The following is a 6,213-nucleotide window of genomic DNA, read 5'->3' on the forward strand; positions in this document are numbered from 1 at the left end:
AAAATAAGGGTATACTTTTTTCGGTATAGAACAATCCTAGAGGGTGAGAGCATAAAAATTCCTACCTTACTTTTTCACATGCATTTTTGGACCACCCTAATGTACATATACTACCCTGCCCTGTATAATGTATTTTTGTTCTTTTATTCGAGGATTTTTGTATGAATTTCATCAAATGGTTCAAACATTTGCAACGTTATAAGAGGGTAGTTCATAAAAGCGCGAAATACATTAACCGGAACTTTTTGTGTATATTGCATATAGGAATTTTTGTTGATCTAATTTTGTTACCTTATAAGCGTCGAATAACTGGGTCAAAAATATGCCCGCGTAAGTTTTATTTATGTAGTCATAACAAACATCCAAGACTTCATTCAATCACCAGCCTAGCCCTTTTCAATAAACAGTAATCATCGAAATCGGTTGCCGTAGTCAAAAGTTATACATACACAAAAACTATTCCGATAATTTGTAAACATCCTCCTTTTTGAAGTCGGTTGAAAAAAACGGATTTCATGTTTGCAAAGCGCGAAAATTTATGCATTTACATATTTATACGTACGAAATATGCAAAATACATTTGCAATATACAAATGGATACAACTATCTGCTCTTGTAATAACGACCAAACTTTTACTTTTTCGTTGGCACTCTTTATTTTAATGTTATACTTAGTTTTTAAAATATTCAAAGTGTATCACAAAAACGGTAGTATCAAGTTTTCCAAGAAAGTTCAATAAAGCTTACTTGCCTCTCATTCCCGGTTCGATCTAAGAGCTCAAGTGGATTTATTGTACTATAGTGTTTCTATTGTGCAATAGTTCATAATTAAAGTACACAAAAATTTAAATTTAGCTACAATGTAGTTAAAGAGGTTAATCGTATGGTTTTTAATAACATGAACATATAAAATCTTAAATAAAGATCTGCCGTAATAAAATAGAAGTATAAAATTGTTAATACGATATACATTTATAAAACGAAGAGTAACTAATTATTTGAAGGCAATTAAAATATTTTCAACAATCGTCGAAATAAGTTCCTAACTCATATTGACGTCATTTCCAACTGGATGCAAATAATAAAGGGTAATGAGATCAAAAAAGGCATTACCTTCACCATACTCATACTGGTCTTACCATATATGTACGTTTACACAGTATTAACCATTGCTTGAATAAAATAACCGACGTCGGACATATAATATAGGTAAGTAAAATTTATGAAACATTACTGAAAAAAACAACTTCCAAATAATTTACTTTCGACATTGGAATGATATCGTTACAACCATTATACAAAAGAGAAGGTAGTTTCACTCAATGATTTTGGCCGCCATGTTAGCCATTTGACTTTTGCTGGCATTATGACATCTCTATCAAAATCAAGCTACCAGCTACAAAAAAAGAATTAATTTTTCAACTGCCTTTGAAAAATTTTCAAACAACAGATTTTAAAACGAAAAATCAGTCATTTTAATAAAAAAAAAAATTACGCGTTTGAAAGCAGTAGGAATCTTATAAATTTGTGCAAGGATTCCGGAGTAAAATTTTTAAAATTTTCTGGTTTACTAGAAATAAGTAGTTAGAAGCTTGTGACGTGAAGGAATTAAATCTTCCCGATATATAATAATATATTCAATATATTTCTTCAATTTCAGAGGTTTTGGGGAAACTGAATCTTATGTAAGTATATTATTTTTATACCCGAGCGCACTTGTGCACAAGGGTATTATAACTTTGTTCACATAACGGTTGTTTGTAACAGGCAAAACGAATCGAGATAGATATAGACAAATGTATACATAAATGATCAGGATGAACAGAGAAATCGATTAAGCGGTGACTGTCTGTCCGTCCGTCCGTCTGTCCGTCCGTCTGTCCACACGATAACTCGAGTAAAAATTGAGATATCTTAACGAAACTTGGTACGTGTACTTCTATCGGGCGTAGGACGGATAGTATTGAAAATGGGCAAAATCGGACAATAACCACGCCTACCTCCCATATAACGGTAATTTTCAGAAATACGAAAACTGCGATATTTTAGTAACTACTAAAGATTTTTAACTCAAAATTGATATTTACAATAATTTTTAGACGAAAAATAAGAATGTTATAAATTTTTGAAAAATGGGCGTAGCCACGCCCACTTATGGTTACGTGTGTATATCTTGGCAACCGCTGCACCGATTTCTTCCAAACTTGGCACATTTATTGGCCTTGGTACAGGATACCAAATGGCCGAAAATTTTTAAAATCGGACAATAACCACGCCCACATCTCATATAACGGTAATTTGGAGAAATACGAAATCTTCGATAAATCAGTAAATATTAAAGCCAATTTATTCAAAATTGATGCTTGCAACAATTCCTTACCAGGAAATACGTCTATAATAAAATTTTGAAAAATGGGCGTGGCATCGCCTACTTATGATCACATATATGTATCTCGGTAACCGTTCTACCAATTTGTACCAAACTCGGTATTTTTATTGTGCTTGCTACATAAAAGCAAAACTATGAAAATGATTGAAATCGGACTAAAATTATGGCTTTTCATATAACGGTAAATTTTAGAAATGCTTGAAACGTCAATATTTTGAAACTTAAGGACGCTAATTTACTCAAAATTGATACACCCTGGCTTACCATGTAGCGGTAGCTTTCGGAAAGGTGAACATCATATATTTAGTATTTGCGCCGGGTATTTAATGTTCGGCTCCACCCGAACTTAGACTTTCTTACTTGTTTTATATACATTCGATTGCATCACTCGCCATACAAAAAAACCGGTACTGTTTTTCCATTGGAATTATAGAATCTATAATACTCTAAGACCTGCACCAAACCATTTCGGAAAAATATTAAAATTTACGTGAGCTGGCCCGTTTTGAAAACACCTCCTTGGTTTTTTTGTGAATAAAAATATTAAAAAAAAATTCAACAGAATCCTATTAATTAAATTTTTATGCTGTTTTAGATTTTTTTTCGAAGATTGGTTTATGAAAAACTTAGTTAAATAACTCTGTCAAAACCTCACCTTTTCAGACTTGTAAGGTATCAATAGAAAAAGATTTCCTCACTATTTTTATATCTTGACATATTTTAATTCAAAGTATGAGTGTCATTCCAACTTTAATTAAGATGTGTTGATATTTGAAAAAATTCAAATTGGGATATGAATGAGTTTTTTCGCAAATAAATAAAGGGTGAGAAAATACCTTTCCACTGATACCTCATAAGCCTAAATCGATATGGTTTTGGTCCAGTAACTTAATTTTTCCAAAACCTATCTTTGAAAAAAGTTAAAAAACAGCATCAAAAATCTCATTATTATCATTCCGTTGAAATTTTTTTAATATTTTTATGCAGATTATTTCATTTTAAATTGTTTTGTCGTCCAAGGGGAGGTTTTTTTCAAAAAATCTTTTAAAAAAACAATTTTTATTTATGCAAATTTTTGGAGGTATTTTCAAATCGGTCCAGCGCACGACCATCTAATCATAATTCTTACACATTTCTAAACTCCAAAACTCCAAAAAAATACTATTTAGAATTGTCTGAAAAGACTAAGACCATTAACAGTAATAAAAAGTCACATCCCAAAATACCATCAAATATATTTTGTTAATATTAATGTGGCAACGCTGCTTCTAAAATGTACAATTTATGAAAAAAATGCCTTTATCCGTCAAAAGAGTTTGGAGTGAAATTACCTTCTATTTTTTTATCATGGTTACAACTATCTATGTATATTAATGTCAATGCATATAATAACCATACACATACACATTTATTTAAGCAAGTACTAGGTACGTTTTTAATGTTTATTAGCTACCCCTTAATAGCATAAGCTTGCAACAAACAAACCCAAATTTTTGTAAATTAATCAATAGTATTCCAGACGGTGCTTGAGTAGGCTAAACACAATGTGTAGTTATATCAAACTTGGTCTAGACCGGTCAAGTAGTTTTCGAGATAAGCATATATTATGTAAGTGGGCGATGCCACGCCCACTTTCCTAAAATTATATGAAAAATTAATTTTTTGTTTGAGAGCGACTGCACCTACTGCTCAGAAAATCTGAAGTCTGGTACATACACACAAATTCAAGACCGCATTTTTGCTTAAATTGCTTAGCATTAACAATTTTTATGCAATTGCATTAAGAGGGGTACCAATTTATTCGAAAATAAATGTTATTTTAGGTAAATTTTTTTGGTAAATGTTTGGCGACTTTTATATAAATTTTTGAAATCAGCGATGTTCAAATTTGAAAAAAAAAAATAAGAAAGATAGGGGTTATCAAAATTTAACTGATGAAAACTCCCAACAAGCTAAGTGTAGCCACATATTGTTATACACAATTTTAAAATTGCGGCCGCAGTGGTATAATGGTAAGCAGGGTGCACTTCCACTCCGCAGGGCCTGGGTTCAGGCCCTGGTCAAAGCAACATCGCAAAAAGATCTAGAAAAAATATTTTTTCTTAACAGCGGTCGCCCCTCGGCAGGCATGGGCAAACCTCCGTGTGTATTTCTGCCATAAAAATACAAAGCTCGGCCAAACACTAAGATATGTGCAAGCAACAATCTATCCGGTATCCGGATTATCCGGCCTTTTTTACGTTATCCGACTATACGGCCGGGTACTGCTTAAAATCCGGCAGGATTTCCGGATTTCGATTACAGAAGATTCTATTTAAAAATTTGGTTCAGATTTTATTTTTATTTTTATAATCAAATTTAATCATAGTATGAAATTAGTAATTGGAGTTAAAAATTTATATATTTTTCATTAAAAAAAGCATTTCCGCATACTGGTCAAGAACCCATTTATATTTTCAACATAAATGCTACCCGATGCAAAGTACTCTTTTCGAGTTCACTGAGGAAGGTGGTTCGCAGCGATGCTTCATTGCCGGTGGGTGTAAACAAATTTGGAAATTCTTTGCGACTATAAAAATAATAGATTGGTGTTTACACATTTGTTAGCGTTTGAGCGGGCTTCTCGTCCGATTTGTTACGTTCGTATTGATGTTGTCACACAAGGGGAGGGACCTGTTTTCATGGCAGAAATACTCTCGAAAGTTTACCATTGCCTGCCGAGGGGCCACCACTATTAGAAAAACTTGTTTATGCTGGGTTGAACCGGGCTTGAACCCAGCCTAACCGCTGCACCAAAGCGGACGTCTATGATTCCACCAAATGAAAGGATCTTCTTGTCTGGGTATGTCCTCAAAGCATTGCCAATTATCCTGGTCTCACCCTCCAATAGAATCTTTTACAAGAATTCGGCCTGTTTCATATGATTCAGCAGGTTTCTCCATGCTAACTGATTTATGGTCCATGTTATGAGTCGCATTTGATTTTCGATCTTCGCTGGTTATCGAAGGTCGAATATGAAATTCGTATTATGAGCTATGCACCGGTGTCGAAAGTTTCGTTGAGTATCGAATTTTCTGTGGAACAGAATTTTACTTTTGATGCTGTGTAAAAAATATATGATTTTGCGTTTGTTTTTGCGTTTTGGCGGCTAGACATCAATTTTTATTAAAATCATGCAGGTGTGACGTCGCACGGTGCGGACGAAATCCAAAAGTGCGGGCCAAATTCGAGGCTTAGAAATAATGATTCGAAATTTCGTACCAGAGGGTTTTCGGGGTCACTAATTACTAATTTGCAAAGTTCAAAATGGCGGATCCAGTATGGGGCTGGTAAATTTCGAGCTTTTTAATTAGATTTCTAAGAAAGATTTTGAGTATGTAGTTTTATAGCCCATTCAATTTTAGTGTAACAAAGTCCAAGTTTAAAGCGGCTGGGACTTGCCGTTGATTTTTGAAAATTTTCTTGTGTTGACGGTGCCAGCCATTATCTTCCATACGAAGTATATTCGATGATACGAAGACAGCGTTTTGTTACTGTTGCACACAACTCAAATTTTGTTTAAAAATAAACGAAAAATACATTTTACATTTTTATTTCTTAAAAATTTCTGTTACAGCATTAGTTTGCACAAATTTTTTAACGTATTTTACTAACCTTCAGATGTAGAATCCATTTAACACGTTAATAATTTTTCGCTTTTTATTACAATAACTAGCTGCACCCTGCCACGCTTTGCTGTGGCATATTCCTGTTACATAGATGAGAAATGATTAACGCAACAAAGCATACGTAGCATATAAGTTTGATTTTGTAATACATAAGTA

At 33.3% G+C, this 6,213-nt stretch overlaps 1 protein-coding gene across 1 annotated transcript in view; it reads left to right on the forward strand.

The window, feature by feature from the left end:
* Window positions 1-658: 658 nt before the first annotated feature.
* The window catches only part of LOC118734991, a gene marked incomplete in the record, with an annotated part of 783,173 nt that continues 777,618 nt past the window's right edge, over window positions 659-6,213 (forward strand). Inside the window, 1 exon segment of the mRNA XM_036464584.1 lies at window positions 659-1,209.

This window comes from Rhagoletis pomonella, unplaced genomic scaffold, assembly GCF_013731165.1.
Source record: "Rhagoletis pomonella isolate Grant_MI unplaced genomic scaffold, Rhpom_1.0 Rhpom_scaffold_00003, whole genome shotgun sequence".
Classification (NCBI taxonomy): Eukaryota; Metazoa; Arthropoda; class Insecta; order Diptera; family Tephritidae; genus Rhagoletis; species Rhagoletis pomonella.